Source organism: Ambystoma mexicanum, chromosome 13, assembly GCF_040938575.1.
Source record: "Ambystoma mexicanum isolate Mex_15411 chromosome 13, UKY_AmexF1_1, whole genome shotgun sequence".
Taxonomy (NCBI): domain Eukaryota; kingdom Metazoa; phylum Chordata; class Amphibia; order Caudata; family Ambystomatidae; genus Ambystoma; species Ambystoma mexicanum.
The window spans coordinates 521989709-522007725 of record NC_090938.1 but is presented as its reverse complement, the minus strand read 5'-3'; the positions used below and the strand labels follow the sequence as shown (position 1 = coordinate 522007725).

The 18017-nt window shown below is 44.2% G+C and overlaps 1 protein-coding gene across 2 annotated transcripts in view; it reads right to left on the bottom strand.

Moving 5' to 3' along the window:
* MAP3K14 (mitogen-activated protein kinase kinase kinase 14) overlaps positions 1-12895 on the bottom strand; it is a 204215-nt gene extending 191320 nt beyond the window's left edge. The window contains exon 1 of one of the 2 annotated variants that reach the window (XM_069634217.1): positions 12764-12895. The gene's annotated coding sequence lies outside the window, so the exon portion shown is untranslated. The remainder of the gene's footprint in view (positions 1-12763) is intronic. The other variant, XM_069634218.1, reaches the window with a different exon arrangement.
* Positions 12896-18017: the final 5122 nt, after the last annotated feature.

Below are 18017 nucleotides of genomic sequence, written 5' to 3'. Positions count from 1 at the left end.
CTTTTTTGGCTCAGTCCAGTTTGAGGTTCACCCGAATAATTAAACGGTTAGCATTCTGCCTTTCCAAAAACAAAACCAACTTTAAAAACATTTAAATAGGGCATTTGGGGTTCTTACAAACACTTGTCAGAGTTGTTTTCGGGGTTTGCACTCAGGTACTTTATAGTTCTAAAATTGACCTTGTTAGAGTAGCACTCATACATACGTTTATTTGGCCATAGACCATCAAAGGTCTATAGCATCTCCATTTTCTGCTCACATTTACAGTGTTATGCTGATGACACCCAGCTCATTTTTAGGCTTCCTTCAGCCTCCTCCTCTCCTTCCCCAATTTCTGATTGTCTAAGCGCCATTCAAAATTGGTGTGCCACCAATGATCTAGGTCTAAATGCCAATAAAACCGAGATCCTCCTTATTGGTACACCATCTCCATCCTTTCCTCTCACTCTCTGGCCAGCCTCCGTTGGTCCCCCTCGTTCCCCTACCTGTAAGGCCAAGAACCTCAGGGTTACACTCTCCTTCTCCGCACACATCTCTGAAGTCTCCAAAAAGTCAAACTTTTTATTTCACCTCCTTAAAGGTACTCTGCCTTTTCTCTCCTTCCCTCAAAAGCTCACTGTCTCCCAAGCGCTGGCTCTCTCCAGACTGGATTACTGTAACAGCCTCTTCATAAATCTTCCTGCCTCCACTCTCTGCCCTTTACAACTAATCCAGAACAGGACTGCAAGTCTGGTCCTTGGCCTCAAGCTCTGGGATTGTATCTCTCCAGCCTTGAAATCCCTTCATTGGCTCCCGGTGGATGCAAGGATTACATTTAAAACCATATGCATCATCCACAAGGCTTTCTGGGGCCTGGGTCCAAAATACCTTCCACTATCCCTCGGTAAATACCTCCCCTCTCAAGCCCTTTGCTCCTCTACTTCTAATTCCCTCAGGGTTAGTCGTTTTGCAAAGAAACGAGCTGGGGGTAGATCTTTGTGTTCTGCTTGTGCCTCCCTTTGGAACAGCCCCCCGGCCATCCTGAAACTTGAAGAAAACCATTTCCGGTTCTGGAAACATCTCAAGACGTTCCTCTTTGCCTATGCCTTCCCCCCCCCCCCCTTCTCCCCTGCTGATCTGCTTTCTTCTCTGGGTATCGTGCACCTGGCCATCCTCTGTCATTCGGGCCCAGGTACCTGCTCACCCTGCCACCCTCCTGCACTGCCTCCAGGCCGTCCTCTGCACTAGGGTTCTGTATCTGTACCATACAGTCCCCCTCCCACTTTTCTTCTGCACTTATCAGATATACCTTATCTGACCAATCTTCACCTGCCACTTGCTGGCGGCACTACAGGTACTTATTTATTTATTTTATTTAATATTTATTCTGTTTTTCCTCTTATCTGCTCCGCACTTTCCACTCCCCCTCTTACATGCACTTTCCCCTTTGTTTCCCATTTCCATGCACTTGCGCTTTCTTAGATGTCACTGGGCCTAGTAAGATCGCTGTTAATTTTTTATTTTTTTTGCTTTCTCCCTTGTTCCCCTCCCTTTTGCCTGGTCGCGCTCTGAAACACTTGTGTACGAGTGCGATATTAATAAAATATCATTATCATTATCAAAGCACATCCTGTCAATACATTTCAACCAGGGGAAAGACAAAAACATCAACCACCATTCAAATCTACAGATGCTTGGGGCCAGATTGATTCCCAAGCAGCCTCGTTCCCAAGGGGGTGAGGTTTGCACCACATAAATCATTAGTACTTGGGACAGTTTCAAAGGGGACAATTAGTTCCGCATAGGGGGGTGTACTCATTACAAACCCACTGCTAGGTACCCATTCATGGCAACCAGATCTTCCCAAGACATACTTGGCCATTTGCTTGTCCCTAAAAAACAGTTTAACAGAGTCAAAAAGGTCATCACCGTCCCTTGGGCATTCTAGAACACTCCACCATGGCTTCTTTGGTCACAGATTAACAAGGGGGGTTATGGGAGTCCCTCTGCCAGACATTAGTCCTGGTTATAAGAGACTTACCCAGAGTCTTTAGCTCACTATCTTTCACAGAGAAGAAATATCCCAAACATATCAGTCTTTGTCCTGCTCTGGGGCAGTCCAGCACCTAAATGCTAGGCAATTCTCCTCTGAACAAAAGTACCAACAGAAACCCCAGACACGTGTTTCAGTCTGGTTGGACCTCATCAGTAGGGTGGATCTGTGCCTCTCTAAGAATAGTGAGCAAGGGGTCCACGTCTGGATTTCCCTAGGAACTTAGGGTGAGACCCAAAGTTACTTAAATATGCAAATTAACAAGGGGAGTCCTGGGAGTCCCTCTGCCAGACATTAGTCCTGGTTATGAGAGACTTACCCAGAGTCTTTAGCTCACTATCTTTCACAGAGAAGAAATATCCCAAACATATCAGTGCTGGACTGCCCCAGGGCAGGACAAAGACTGATATGTTTGGGATATTTCTTCTCTGTGAAAGATAGTGAGCTAAAGACTCTGGGTAAGTCTCTCGTAACCAGGACTAATGTCTGGCAGAGGGACTCCCAGGACCCCCCTTGTTAATTTTCTTTGGTCACAGAGACACATTTCCCAGCAGAGTGGAGGCAATTAAGAAATTTATTTGCGAGGGCATCCCTTGGTTCTCGGCAGGCATGGGACAGCTTCGGTACCCCATGAAGGTATCAGTAGTTTCTTGCCCCCACCCATGTGGATGGCGCTTCGGCAGAGATACCATTGGTCGAAAACTATCCGTGCTACTTCCACTCATCCCTGGGCAGACATATTTCTGAGGATTTGGGGCACAACCCACCAGCGTTGTTCGGCTAATGCACAAGATAGAAAGACCTCCTGCTTTCTTGGGTTGTAACGACTCATCAGCCTGAGGCTGTCTCACTGGTTTAGGAGTGCAGGTTTCACTAGGTGCAGTGTCCAAGGATTTGGCACATGGGGTGGGGCCCCATGGCCACAGTCAAGGCACTGGCGAACTCCCCCTGCAAATCCTCTCCTCCATTCCCCTCCGATCCCATGGGCCTCAGTCAAGACCAAAAGCCTTTTTTTTTTATAACTGCTAGTTCGGAAAGCACTTGTGCACAGGAGCAACCTTGGACAGGAACCTCCTTGTCTGGTGGTACGGCATAGAGGTGACATCCATGGGCCAGGGTTTACGGGCCCTAAGGGGAGTTGCTCGAAGGAAAGAGCTGGCACCTGAGAGTGATTTTAACAAGTTCTCACTCTGGGTGCCTGCCAATAGAGCTAGGGGAAGACTTTTCCTCAGTAATTCCAGTCGCTCCATCTGTCTCTATGTCCATTAGATCCGAAGCTAGGAGTGCGGTAGCTGGCAAAAAATGATTAGGAATAGGAACCAGTACAGGCAAAAACTCAAGGGTTGTGGACAGATTCACAAGAGGTGGCCTGGGTGTGGGGCAGACGGGCACTTCAGGGGCCAAAACCATTAAGTCTGCAACAGGGGGAGCATAGATTGACGGGAAGTAGACATCGTTAATGCCCAGGGCCATCCCCAAGTCAAGAGCCAGGCAGGTAGTTCCACAAGCAGGCCGTGATGGCAGACCAGAGGGGGCAAGAGCATCCAGGTGAATATCTAACAAATCGCAGCCCCTGGTGAGTTTGTCTGTGCCCATAGATGGTTTCTCAACTCTGCTGCCCAAAGCAGCAGAGAGAACTGGAGCAGCCATGAGATCTGGGTCCCCTGCAGTGAAGGGCGGATTTGCATAATGCACCGGTGCATCTTATTCCGTGCTACGGTTTCCCCCCTAGGGCGTATTAGAGGGGGGTCAAAGTCATGACATTGAACAGCCCCGAGTGGGGAAGGACCCCCCCCTTTTGGCTAGCGGGGCTACCAGGTTTCTCGCAAGTGGTCTCCCTCGTTCCTCTCTCCAAGATACATAAGATGTCAGGCCCCCTTCCAAAGTCAATGGCTGCAGCCTGGTCGCCTCCTCCTCCCTGTGACCGACGAGGGTCCCCCACCCTCCTTCGGATCGTCATAACTCTCCTATTTGGTTTTGGGACCGTATCAACTTGTAATTTAGAAAAAAGGGCAGACTTACAAAGAAAAAAGGGGGGAAAAGGTGATAAAAGGTCCCCCATTGCACTAACGTCAACCCAAAGGTATTAGCATAATTGAGCTAAAAAAAGTGACCTAAAACATTTGATTGATTTTTTTTAACCTTTTTTTCTGTAAAATGTAATATATATATATATATGTGGGTAAGGGTATAGATTAGGTAAAGGGGAAGAGGGTGGTTGTGGGTGGTTGTGGGGGTCGAACCCCGCATTTTAGACTGAAATAAAGGTCAAATAAATTTGATCAAATGTGTTAGGTCAAATAGACCCAAACCAACCCAATCTCACAAGCGCGAGAGCACAGGAGCGCGAGAGCACAGGACTCAGGGCAGCGTTCTCACCTTGGGTCAATTATTGGGGGCCTTCCCCTCCACCACCAACTTTCGCCGAACACCCAGTGGGAGTGCAACACCCTCACGCCCTTTCTCCCTTGCGGGCTTCAGCCCTGGTGGGCCTCACGGCAGCATTTACAGTAGGGGGGTGTGGCCAAGAGGTATGGTGTCCCTCCAGGGACCGGCAGGACCAGTGGGAGCGCAACACCCTTGCGCCCTTTCTGCCTTGCAGGCTTCCTTTGTTAGAGTATATGTTCCGCTATCCTCCATTCTGACTTGATTTGTTCTCTTTTTCTTTTTCCAAACCAAATGTTTTTCAGCCGAACACTGTCAACAAAAGCATTTTGTTTTTTTTCTTCCAAATTATCTCAAACCATACATTTGAAGCAAATACGTGGCTCCTAGGTAGCTCGATATTAAAATTCATAAATGGTGCCCCCTATACTATCTTCCTTCCATGACCTTTAACATGTGCAGAGACTTCTTTGTGTATGAACAGCATTTGGGAATTGGCATAGGACTACACGTGGTTGGCCCAAGAATACAAACTACAAGGCACAAAGCGATCAGGAGAAACCCCTGAAGACATTTGCTTCTCTTTTCATGCATCTTGTTTTAAATCTTTTCCAACGAATCTTCACTCTTACTTCGGCATCACAGGCCTAAATTCAAATGTGTTAGATTGGTATGCCCTGAAAGCGGTTTCCCTTCATGCAACTTTGCAGTCCTTAGAAATGGCCTCCATTTCGCAGTATACTAAAGAAAAGCTAGGTCAATCAACTATAATGTCAGCTGCTTCTCGTGCCACTGCTCGGAACATATCCATGAAGCACTGTGGGTACACGCTTAGGGATGACTGCTATATGTATCTTGCTTTCTGTTTTTTGATGAGAGTAGTTTACTCCCCATTATTAATTTGTTGGAGTATTTGCATGTTTTTGGGGAGCAAAACTGACTGGTAGTCTGTTTATGTGTAGAGTGGGCTAGCTAACCTTTAAAAAAATAAGTGTTAAATCTAAAAAATCGGGCAATTGCTCGCACCAAATATTGGGCATATGACAGCTACTGCGGTTTTACAACCCCCATCAATTCACCATGATTCTTACAGAAGGTACAGTTTGCCGTGCTGCTGACGATTTTTGGAGAGCATTCCTTGGAGCCCTCCATCACCATCTAACTTGCCTTCTTTTACTACCAATATTACGGGTGGGATGTTTGCTGGATGGAGACATTGGCGAATGCTCAGCAAAATTCAGCCTGGTTGGCGCATTTTCCCATCGAACAAAATCGACCATTTCAGGGTTTTTTTTCACAGCCTGAAACTTTATTTCTTGGGTGGCTTTTGCCTGAAACGTCAACAAATTAGAGTGCTTCAAAACGTTGCATCCCCTTAATTGGCAGCAATTTCATGTGAAACTGCTCAAAACAGGAAATCGTGCACGAAAAAAATGCGGACAAAAGTGGCAGATCAGAAGAAAAAAAAATATGCATTTTGATTTGCCAAGTAATTTCATCCATCCCTACTCACAGCTAAGGGCATAACGGACAGACACCCTGGCAGCCGCTGCCATGCAGACGAAGCCAAAGTCTATGTAGGTTACGGGTGGCAAAAATCTCAGGGGTTCTCCCACCACATTTTAAAGGCCAGGATGAGGACATCCTTCTTTTTGTGCTACACAACTGAGAGGGCAGTGGCAAACTCCTAGGTTAGTCAAGGTCATAAAAAGTGCAAACTAAACAAGAAACTGCCCCAATTTATAAAATAGCTAAAAGAAAATTGATACAATATGAAGTGAATCACAAGATGCCGACACATGGCGTCTGAAGCAGAGTATACAAATGCTGTTTATTCGTTTATAACTTCGAAAGTACAATGAGCTCTTAAAATAACCAGTTCCTCAAATTGCAAGCAAAAGGCACTTACTTACACAGAAAAAGATTGCCCACTACTAGGCCAGGAAGGAGGCTATGTATTTCAGAGAATGTGGGAACAGTCACAACATGGCAGCTGGTCTGGCATCGAAGTACACGTCAAATAACATTGGGAGATATAATCATACAAATAATCCCTTTTTTAAATATAAGCTTCACGCTCTGCAGAATGGTAAATAAAAGGTGTTTATTACTATTACCCAACTCAAGGAGACTTATTTCACGGATCACTTTAGGTTTCACCTGTGAAATGCATGCGTCAGTACAGTAGTAGCATTCAGTCCCATTTAGAAGGGGCATCCCAGACACGCCAACTTCATCAAAACAGCTAAAATTTAGGAACCAATGGGCACAGAAATATGTCTGCTTCCACCTATGCAGCTCCATTGACATGTTCATCAGTGGTGCCAGGGGAGCACTGCCACAGGAAGAAGCTCTCGTGCGGCATATACAAGTGAACCTTAAGGTTAAAATAAACCTTTCAATTTGCATGAATAGCTTGTTGCAAAGTAGTATGGATTGCAAATGAGAGTTAAAATATATATTTTACTTGCCTAAAATATAGTACAATTGGGAAATGGAGTTACTTTTTTTTACTCCCAAAAATGTTTTTATAAAAAGGGAGTAAAATAAAATCGTATCTGTGGTCCTGAAAGTATTAAACCACTGAGCCGTCTAGGTGGCAAACACTGGAAATTAATATGCAGAGGTATTGGGGGGTAACTCATGGGGGTAACTCGTGGACACAGAGTGCCCTCCAATAAAATGGGACATGGCAAAAGGTCTCATTGGGTGGTGTACGGTACGATAGCTTCCATGGAATATGTGGGGCGAACACCAGCAGGTGGGGGTTGAGGATCCCACTGAAGGTCCGGAGCAATCGCGAATGGAGGAACAGAAGCAGCAAAATTTGAACCCCCCAACACAGAAGCTCACGTTTCCCTAATATTGCAAGGGCAGGAAACTGGCTACTTTACAGCGAAAACCTGTGTATCCTAGTTGTGCACTTAGGGCCCGATTCATGGAATTATTTGCATGGTTTAAAGTGACTTTTCACTGCCGATACAAACCCTGATTAATGGAACTGTGCAAAGTGTATTTTTGCAGTGCAAAGTCAGTACGCTTTGCACAGTTCCATTAAACAGGGTTGGTGTCGGCAGTGCAAAGTCACTTTCAGGAGAGCAAATATCACTTTGAACCATGCAAAAAAACTCCAGGAATCGAGCCCTCAGTATCCCACGGCTGCCACCAGTCACAGCATTTACTGCGAGCCTGTGGATCCTCACTGTTTCCTTCTACCACGGCTGCCACAGACCTGCCAAAAGGAGGAAAGGACAACGGTAGGAGGGCGTCTGGTTTAACTGTACTGAATCGACTAATTCAAAAAATGTACAACTTTAAAGCATAAATGCATCCATGGCGTTGTGGCACAATAAACACGAAATTTAAAAGGCAAACCGCGTGTTTTAGAACTGTTCCGATAATTACTTAGCTGTAGGTCGCAAGCACACTTATGTGGACGTGTATACTGATTACCTCAGAAAAAGTGTCAGTCAGACATTGTCAATTGAAGTATTTATATATTCTTTAATATATATCAGTGAAGTGGGCCTGGAGAGCAGTTGATCATTTTCTTAGTTTTATGTACTTAGTGTAGTGCTACGTTTGGTTGAAAACCTCTTAAAATGCCTAGTTGAGAGGCAAACATAGCTTCACAGGTAACACATTTATGTTTTACTTCAGCTGGTGGGAGTGTGGGTGAGGATGGGCTGCATCGTTTTTAAGGACATTCAATGCTCCGGTTATTTAACAGTAATATGCATTACACCTAGTCCATCTCTTCCTCGTCACAGTCCATGGATGGGAAGGCAGTCGGCTGCCACTCCTCTCTCAAGAGATTTTCCACAAAGGATTCCCTCAAAAAATGTACTTGTTAAAGAGAGAGACTCCAAGTGCCCCCATCGCTGAAGCCCTGCCGTTTAAATGACCCCGCCACCCAAACCCATATGTTGGTCTGCCCCCGGAAACTCAAGAAGTGAACCAGAGCAGAGCAGGGGTTCTGGGAAGAACAAGCGGAGGAGCCATAGCCAACTGCAGTAACCCCAAAACAAGACCTTCTGTTCCAATAAGGGGTTACAACGATGACCCTGGAGCTGCTCATTCCGATCCGTCTCAAGACCTTGGAAACTTGGGGTAAGCCGGCGTAGGGAAGGCCTTCCAGTTCCACCCAAGTCTTGATGGAGGAGCCTATGTGGGCCAACTGGTGAGGCGTGAGTGCCCCTTTTGCTTTACATTAGCCAATGTTGTGGTGATTTCTGACTGGATATCAACTGGTCCGCCCAGGATCGGTGGGAGAACAACAGTAGGGCTTGCCTTACCACATCCAATTCCCGCCAATTGGATGAACTGAGGGATCCTTAAGAGGACCTCTGCCCCTGTGTAATTGTGTTCTCTCAGAACACTCCCCAGCCCATGGTGCTTGCATCCATGACGATAATTACAGAAATGGGGGGAAAAAGGGAACCCCTTCAGTAGATTTTCTGGGTAGAGCCACCATTACAGAGCAGATCTGAGCATTGACAGGAACTACCTACCCATAGTTCATCAATGCAGGTGCCAGTGAAGATGATATAGGAGGCGGCCCCGGTGAAGATGGGCCAATGGGATGACAAACACAGATGCCACCATCAGAACCTTGAACCCTCAACGACTCGCATGCAGTGGCACTCTGAATCTGACAAGCCCGGAACCACCTTAACGAGGAACAGGCTCCTCTAGTCAGTCAGTAGGACCAACCTTGCCTCTCACAAGCTAACTCTGATAAGCTGAAGATCCTGAGAGTCAGCTGAGGGGCTGGATGTTGATCAGAAAAGCATGAATAGTTAAGAACCTGTGAGTCCCACAAACTCCATCATCCATGTAGGGCAGGAATGCACAACCTGAGGCTCTACAAATGTTTTAGAATATGATTTACATGACACCTCGCAACTGGCAATACTGGCTTTGGCTGGTGAGTGTTGCAGTCCAGAACATCTAGAAAGCCAAAGGTTAATGACCCCTGAGGTAGGGGAAAATGACCACCAAGGTGCCAGGTAAGATTTTGAAGTCGAATTATGTTACTCCTTATTTTTTGAAGTTATGAGTACAATTATTTTTACAGAGTAAACAACGTAAAATTCCTAATGGTGGTATTTTTTAGGCAAGCAAAAATATAGGTCAACTCACTTGGGTAACTCATGTAGTTGTAATAAATGCACCAGCTTTTTCACAGCATAAACTACAACAGGAATTTAAAAATATTATGTATGGCAACTTCTTGGTGTGTCTCCCTAGAAATGTCATATTGGGATGAATGATCTTTCCAATATTAACTTAACTCCAAACATTAGTACAATTTATAACAAACACATTTGTTATTCCGGTTTCATCTAACTACTTTCACACACAATTCAGGGTGAATTGTACAAGAGCCCCCCCTTTAGTTTGAGCTGGGAAATTTGGAGCTCCATTGCCACACATTTTGTGGCATTAGAATTACACCCGTCCCCTAGTTTTCACTTAGATCGTATATCCTCATTTAGGGGGACCATAGACCTCTTTGTAGCGCTGGGGAATTCAGTTTCTATGTTTGTCCATATGGTTAGAAAAAATAAGCACAATAAAAATATGAACCTATGCTAAAAGCTATTGAAACATCTGTGTCATCAATTAAACAAAAATTATTAAAACAAAAATGTATAAAAAGTAAGAATTTTAAAAGAAACTCAAGTTTAAACGTGGTGGGGTTAATCTTCTTAGAGTGAAAAATGGAACGGGTGTCAAGCCAAAAAAAGGCCCCAGGTCACCTACACCTCCAGTAGTTCAATCCTATGTAAGGATATTAGGTCTATATGAAAACGATTACAGCTGATAATACCATATATTTAATCAACCTCACAGTCCTTCCAATGTAACATGGTGTAGAAGTCAATGAAATAGGCCCCTGTCATCTGATTATTTAATGACTAAAGTCTACAAAGGTCTCATATAGCTAATAATATTACAGAGACCATTGAGTTCACAATTAGTCATAAGTGATGAGGCACAGATTTCAAGCTATAAAAAATCCTCGTCACCTGCACCTTCAGTAATTGAAGCCTAAATAGATCCTGATAGAAAAGTACGATCAAACGCTCAGAGGTCCTAAGCCACATAAGCTTTTGTCAAATGGCTCTTCAATGATCATTCACCATCACCACTCCAGTGTTAAACCGCACACCTAAGATGCTCAGTTTGCTGCAACCGGTTATTTAGTTGAGGCAAATAACGAGTAAAAAGAAAGGCTCTCAGCAAAGTAAATTTTGGTGCAATGCAATTCAGGGGTAAAAATTCAATTTGCAAGCTACTAGCCAAGCATCTATATTAATATGCAGACAGTACAACACTTCTTACTCGCCAAGAATCACTTGCCATTTTACTAGAGGCGAATTAAAATTTAGCGGTCTGATCTAGTGTAAGGTAAAGTCTATTGCGGCACAGGACAAGTGCATTCGCTAGGCAGTGGTTAAGGTACCTACTACAAAACTGCTTGAGTGTCCGCTGACGCGGCTTTTGGGCATTTTCATAGCCTCAAGATGTCTGCCTTTACTGTAGGTTCACTGAAGCCTCATTTGGAAGACTGCTGCCAGGCTGCCCCCTTTAGCTTAGCTTCATGGGATTTCAGGGCTCGAGGGCACATCCTGGCTAGGGTCCACAAAGTGAGAGACATGCACCCCGTAGGAATGGGATGCCAAGCTGCTACAACTAACTTCAGGGCATGTGCTGCTGGCAGTCTGTCCCACTTAGGAACTCAAGAAAACAGGGGTAATTCACCCACTTCTCCATCCATACGTTCAGCCATCCAACCATATTTATCATCTCATACAACCAAATTCTCACACTCATCCATCCACCTATACAAGGTCACTCACTAATCTAACCATATGCCTCCACTCACCAACCGCCACACAAGGTTATTTACGCACCCACCATTCAGCATTTTTCCAAACACACATTCATGTTACCACTCAACAAAATTCATCCAATCATCCATCCAACTTACATTCGGCTATGCACTCATCTACCCAGTCATTTATGCCTATGTTCGCCCATCCAACCATATTGATCCACCCAGCCAACCATATTCAACCACTTATCCACCTACCAATACACACAACACCCACTAATCTGACCCACTAATCCAACCATATGAACTCACTCACCTTTCATTCACTGTCATCCATCCATACGTCCGTCCACCCAACCAACCAACCAAATGCTTCCATCCTTATACTCCCACTCATTCAACAACTCATCAATATTCACCTACGGATCTAAGCACGTTCATCCACTCATCTATCAATCTATTCACCAACTCATTCATCCACCCATAAATGCAAACACAGTCCCTCACTCGCCATCCATCCATCCAGTCATCCATCCAAATTCACCCGCTCAACAATCCATACGACACTTACCAACACATCCATCTTTATGTCCACCCATCCAGCCATATTCATTTAACCATATCCACCCACTTATCGATCCACCAATAAAACCATATTTGCCCACTCATCAACCACCAAAACAACCAGGTTTAACCACTCCTACGTATATTAAAAAAAATCGAATTGCTTTGCCAAAGTTTCTTTTTAGTCTGTATACACAGAATAGTCTGTGATGTGCAGCTAGAAAAAAGCCAAAAGGTAAACTGATTTAAAAAAAAGCCGATCTAATCAAAGAGATATTTCTAACACCTACCGAGCCAATCAGCACGGATAACAAACTGTAAACTTAGTATCAACTAGTTTTCCGTTTATAAAAGCAATTTCCGTTTATAAAAGCAACAATAAGGATTAATTGATGTGATAACTGAACCTAGGCATGTACGGACATTGCATATGCAATTACAGCATGGCCATAAGGGTCCTCTCTATCCAGAAACATAATCATGTAGTGCACGTTCCTTATGCCGTTATGGTCAAAGCTTTCGGAAGGAGGTATGTTTTGCATTTCAATGCAGATCACACGTGTCATTTTTGGAATAGTCGAAATATAAATCTAAAATTAAACGTGAATGTAAAAGAAGGATCGTGCTGCAACTAAGTGTCTTTTCACATCTACGTACAAGTCTGTGCGGACAATGGCATTGCAGACTGAAAATAGTTTCAGTTTCACTGAAAGTGACATCTTCCGCGAGCCACACATATCCAGCAGCGGGTCTTCAGGAACAATCATGCTTTCTCGGATTTGAAATCAACGATCACTGCAACTTAAACAATTAGTTGTAATCACCCTATTACATCTTTTTGAGAAATAAACCAGTACGAAACCCTCCCCTGCGGTTCACGGAAATCAGAAGTACGCAACGTAAACTCTTAAGACGTGTCAATTACCATTAAAGTAACGCACCTGGATTTACGTTTTCTTGGCCTTGTCGCAGCTGTATGTAATCCTTAAGCAATTTGCGGATTTTAATGACCAACGGGGGTAGAGGTCCCAGAGCCTTTCTGCCAGGACTCCAGAAGGGGAGAGGCTACTTCCCATCCGAGAAACGGACCCTAGACGCGCTCCATCCCTCCTCCCCAGCACGTTACGTTCAGGGCACGCTCGCCTAAGCTAAGTCATGGGCGTCCACCTACGCCTTTCAGCACCTCGTGATCAGCGCAAGAGCGGGAAGGCAGACTGTGTAGTGAGCCGCGCGGCGGAGGCATGCAGGACAAGGGCGTTGCGACTCCTGGATGGAGAACGGGGACGTGCAACCGCCTCCAACGACGCAGGCCGTTCCGACGCGAATTTGCTGTATGAATTTGGGATTTGTGGCCCTTTGAACTATGGCGGAATATTTGTTTTATTGTCTATAGGTGCGATTTGCTTTCTGCACAGAGGGTATTTGCAGGGCACTAGGATTTTGTGGGGGCCCGATTGGCAGCCTCCCCCTTATTTGCATAATAGTGACATCAGTGATATTACACAAAATGATATGATAGAATGAGTCTTCAATACACAATGGTACTTTTGCCATGAATAAGGCAGAAGAATAATAAACAAATCCTCAGTATAGTAACTGCCACTGTTAATATTTACCAATGTTATAATATATCAGGAGTGAGGCGTCTTTTGAAGTAGAAGACAGCCTTATTTCAAGTTGGTGTGATAAAAATGCAGCTGTAATTCTATTAATACTGCATTGCCCAGCAACGAGTTTGGCAGAGAGGATGAGAACTCCGCTTCAACTAAGAGCCGGAGGCAAATCCATCACCATTCCGACAAAACCACCCAAAATCGGTGGAATGACCGCCAGCGGTAATTCCGCCGAAATCTTCATGGAGTCCTATGGCCTTCAATTAATGGGGACTAACAACACCTAACACTTTTAATCCGGCGGTAATGGTCATTCCATTTGGTGGTAGATACCACCAAACCTGTAACGATCTCCAGTGTGAGCTGAATACCTTAAACAGACTTTTAATTTTGGCAGACAAGGCATAGTGAGATAAAAGGATTTGGCAGGGAGCACACTCTTTGGTTAAGTGGAGAAACTGGGTTTTGAGAGCAGTCTGCAATTCAGGAACTTGAACACATCTCTTTCCAGATGTAATTGGTAAACATAATGTTTATAAAACGTCTTTTTGAAACTTTTGTTTGAAAACACCATCTGACTGGAAGGCATTGCAAAAATATGGTGCTTGTGTTTTGCTAACCCAAGCTAACTGCTGTTTTTGCAGGCATTTCCCAATTGTTTTTTTTTAACTGTATATATATTTGGCCATTTTGTCCAAATTAGCAATACATTTTTATTTCAGAGGCTACAGATAAGGATTATTTTGACAGTCAAAAGAAAAACTCCAAGAATTTCATGTCAGGGCAGGCATAGGGCCTTGGGCAGTTAGGGCAGGTTGCGTCTACAACAGGAATGACTTATAGTGCGATAGACCCTATTTACCTGGGAGGTCTTGGGTCAGGAAAGTAAGCAGTTTTCAGGTCTTCAAATGTTAACAAAATGACAGGGCTCAAGTCCTAAAAAGAAAGTGTGGAGGGGGCTCAATAATAAATGCATAGGCACTGAGTGCATGGAGGCAGAGGAAATAGTTGCACCCCTTCTACTTGCCATGTTAATCTAAATCACTAGTTGTGACAGGGCTTCTGTCTCGTCCCCTGCTGGGCTTGGTGATGTGTTAGTATGCATCTTGCCAAATTAGCAATTGCTGCTCACTTCAGTATGGGAAGGGACCCTCATAAATGGACCACCTGACCCTTGGAGGAGGTGGGCAGGCTATCTGTTTTGCGTGAGTAGCAGGGGATCCTACAGCAGCATGCTGCAAAGGCACTTAGTAAGGTAGGTGACTGTTGCTGATATGTTATATGTTTAGACCTTTCTGTAAATGATATGGCTTTTTTCCTATTCCTGATGCACAATGTGCTGTAAAATGTGTTGTTTTGGTCTGGAGATGTACAGCTCCCGCGCGTCGCTCAGTGTGGGAATCTCTGCCCCGTAGCAGAAATCAAAAGCTGGCAACAATTTAATATATGTATAGTAAGCAACATATCTTAAAGTGAAATATACAAATTTAGTTCCATTGACCTTTTTTCCCCTTAGAATAAAGTGCACATGACAAATGAGCATTTGCCTTTCAAAAAATTAATCAATCTGGAAAATAATCAGAAAGAAGAGATTTTCCAATAAATATGCTGGCAAAGTATAAAAGGTGTTTTAAACCCAACAATTTATAGTAAAATAATCCAAGGAAAACAAAATTCAAACAGGAGACGCATGCTTTAATTACACTTTTTATGTGGTCTTGTGGGCAAACATCTGCACTGGAAACATGGCCACCTGATGTTAAATCTTAGTTTTATTTCAATGCTGGCCTCAAAAACACCCAACAGGGGTTGCTTCCGCCCTCTGAAAAAGGTGGGCAGACGCTGTCCACACACATGCATCCTCAACTTGTGCCCTGAAAATCAGGACAGGGCCACAAGCAGAGAAAACAACCCCTCCTGTCTCCAGGACCGGAACCCCTCTAACCACATCCTAGACAAATTTCATGGCTCACTTGCCCCCTGCATCCTTTCTCCTCTCACTCCCAAGTTTGGCTTTCAACAATAGTCCGTTTTATAAAGATAACTTAAAGAGTACACAAACCATAGTAAAGTACTCACACAAATCTATACTCCTTACAGAAATATGTTAGGCAAAAAGTGTGCAATTGTGACATTATTTCCCTCACCTTGAATGGAAGACTACAAATACCAGAATGCAATTCAGCAGAAGGCAAAAAATGGCCTTTGGGTTTTGAAAATGTACTTTCAAGCCTTAAAGATTCATACCAAAAGGTAATTTGTGAAATGGTCACCTGTTTCTGTTTCAATGTTTGACAAAGGAATGCTTCATATATAATGTGAGGGAAATGTTACATTCTACCTAAAATAAACAGTACCCAGTCATTTAACCACATTTTTTGTACTGTGGTAACTTTTACCAAAAAAAGACCAAAATTCAATTACATATGGAGGGGGGTAAGGGATTAAAAGGGGTGGGGTTCAAAACATAAGTGAATTGAGGGCTTGCGGGGGTAACTCCCCAAATAAAAAACAAAAAAAAGCAGTCATTTTTTCCAGTAAAATTTACCTCGGTAAAAAAGGCTTCAGTAAAATGACAGTAAACCAAATAAACGCTTTTTGGTGTGTTAAATATGAACATGTAAACATAAGGCAGAAAGTTTAAAACGGCTTTGTGTGACATGTTCAATTGTCCTGGAGGAGGGCACAGATTTTAGGCAGCTAACTGGTGCTTTGCCTGTGCTTTCAAAATAAAAATGAGTCTTTGCAATTCTTAACACGGAAACGTTAAGAACGTCTTGTCAAAAAAATCGTCTCTTAAATGGGCCTTCGCTTATAAAGAGCTCCCCCTTTAAATGCTCAGCTTTAAGAAAGAAGTGCTTAAGGGTCTCTCAGCATCTGATGGGCTGCTGGGAGTTGGGGTAATTGTCTCGAGAGTGTCGCAGCAGGAGGTTGAGATGTGATACGTTGCCTTACTAGGACAAACAAAAAGGGAGCCTCGTACACTGAGGCAGCACAGCCACTTTTGAAAACATTCCTATATATTATGGAGGTAGGCAGCTGGTGCCTGCGGGGCCCCAAGGCTGCAGGGCCCTGGTCAGCTGCACAGACTGCCCATGCCTCAGGCTGGCCCTGGGTATTTGGTTATATGTGCTGTGTAAGATTGTGGGGGGATTATCTCCTGACAGAGGGGTGGATTTGGGCATATATCCGGTGCAGATGGGCAGATCGGGAGTTGTGAGGCTTACGTGGACTGTGTGGAAGAGTAATTTCTTCCTCTGCAGATGGGTATATTGACAAAAACATCTGGTTACCCCCCTATTGTCTCATGACTTTTCTGTTTGGTTTAAAGTGAAGAGTTTGCACTGATGAAGGACCTAATGGTCCGAATTGCATGGCCAAGAGGCATCGTCTAATTGTTTGGAAACATTATCTTCACTGAGTATCTGTGAAGTATACAGTTAAAATCAAAAACTAACATATATTATGATCTAACCATTTAATGGTCTTTAGTGTGTGCAGCCCTCACCGACGATTATCCAGCCTTGGTCCCTTTTCTCTTGTTATGTTTGTGAAAAAGTAATTGGCAACAAAGCAGGATGGGATGATGTGCCCTTTGTAGAGGGGCTCGGGTGGGTGTTTGCCCTGTGCATATAGTGAGCAAGTTTGTTTTCCTGCACGGGGGGGGAATTCAAGGATTTGAGCTGGGCTGGCAGGGTAGAGGGGTAGGTTGTCCTTTGCAGAGGTGCACAGTTGGGGTTTTGTCCTATACAGAAAGTAGGGTGGTATTGTCCTGCCCAGAGGGTGGAGGAGGGGGTTGAGGATTTGCATTGGGCAGTTTAAGTGTGGGGCGAGGTTTGTCCTGTGCGGGGGACGTGTTTGGGTATTTGTCTTATCCAGGGGGCAAGGTTTCTTGTGGTAATTTTCCAGTCGGGTGTTCGGTGTCCTGTGCAGATGGCAGATTTCTTTTGGTCCTTTGCAGAGAAAGCACATAGATTGAACATTGTTGAATGTGATATAGATAGAGCTTTGAAGAGGGGGCGGGGGGGGTTTATTTCATGCACAGTTGCCATTTGCATGATCTCCAGGGGCTCCAGTGTATCTGAAAGAGAAGGGGTGGTGGTTTAAATTATTGGAGAACATACACGGTTGTTTTGCTGTTGTGTTGATGTGTGCAGACCGAAAGTTCTTTGAGCACTACTTGCATGTCTGTTTCTATGTGTCCTTTGTCGAGAGCATACAGGCATTTGTGCCGAGACCGGAGCCTTGCGCATGTACCATGGTTTCATTGAAATAAATTGCTATGTGGGGTTAAAATAGATAGGCATATTTAGGGTAGTTGGTAATATAGAGGGCTAGGAAAGCTTGTGGGGGCGATGGCGAGCATGGGGGACACCCCATTAAAAGAAAAAAAAGAAGTACATTACCACAAAGAAATGTTTAATAGTTTTAATATATTCATATTTTCAATGAAACCACCTTGCAGGCCTATGCTGCTAGAATGCATTGGGCAAGACTAGTTAGCATGCATTGGCCAGGACTGTGATGTAAGTTGATTGTAGAAAAGTTGTGTAGAACTCTCTGCTCCAAGTAGGGAGATCAA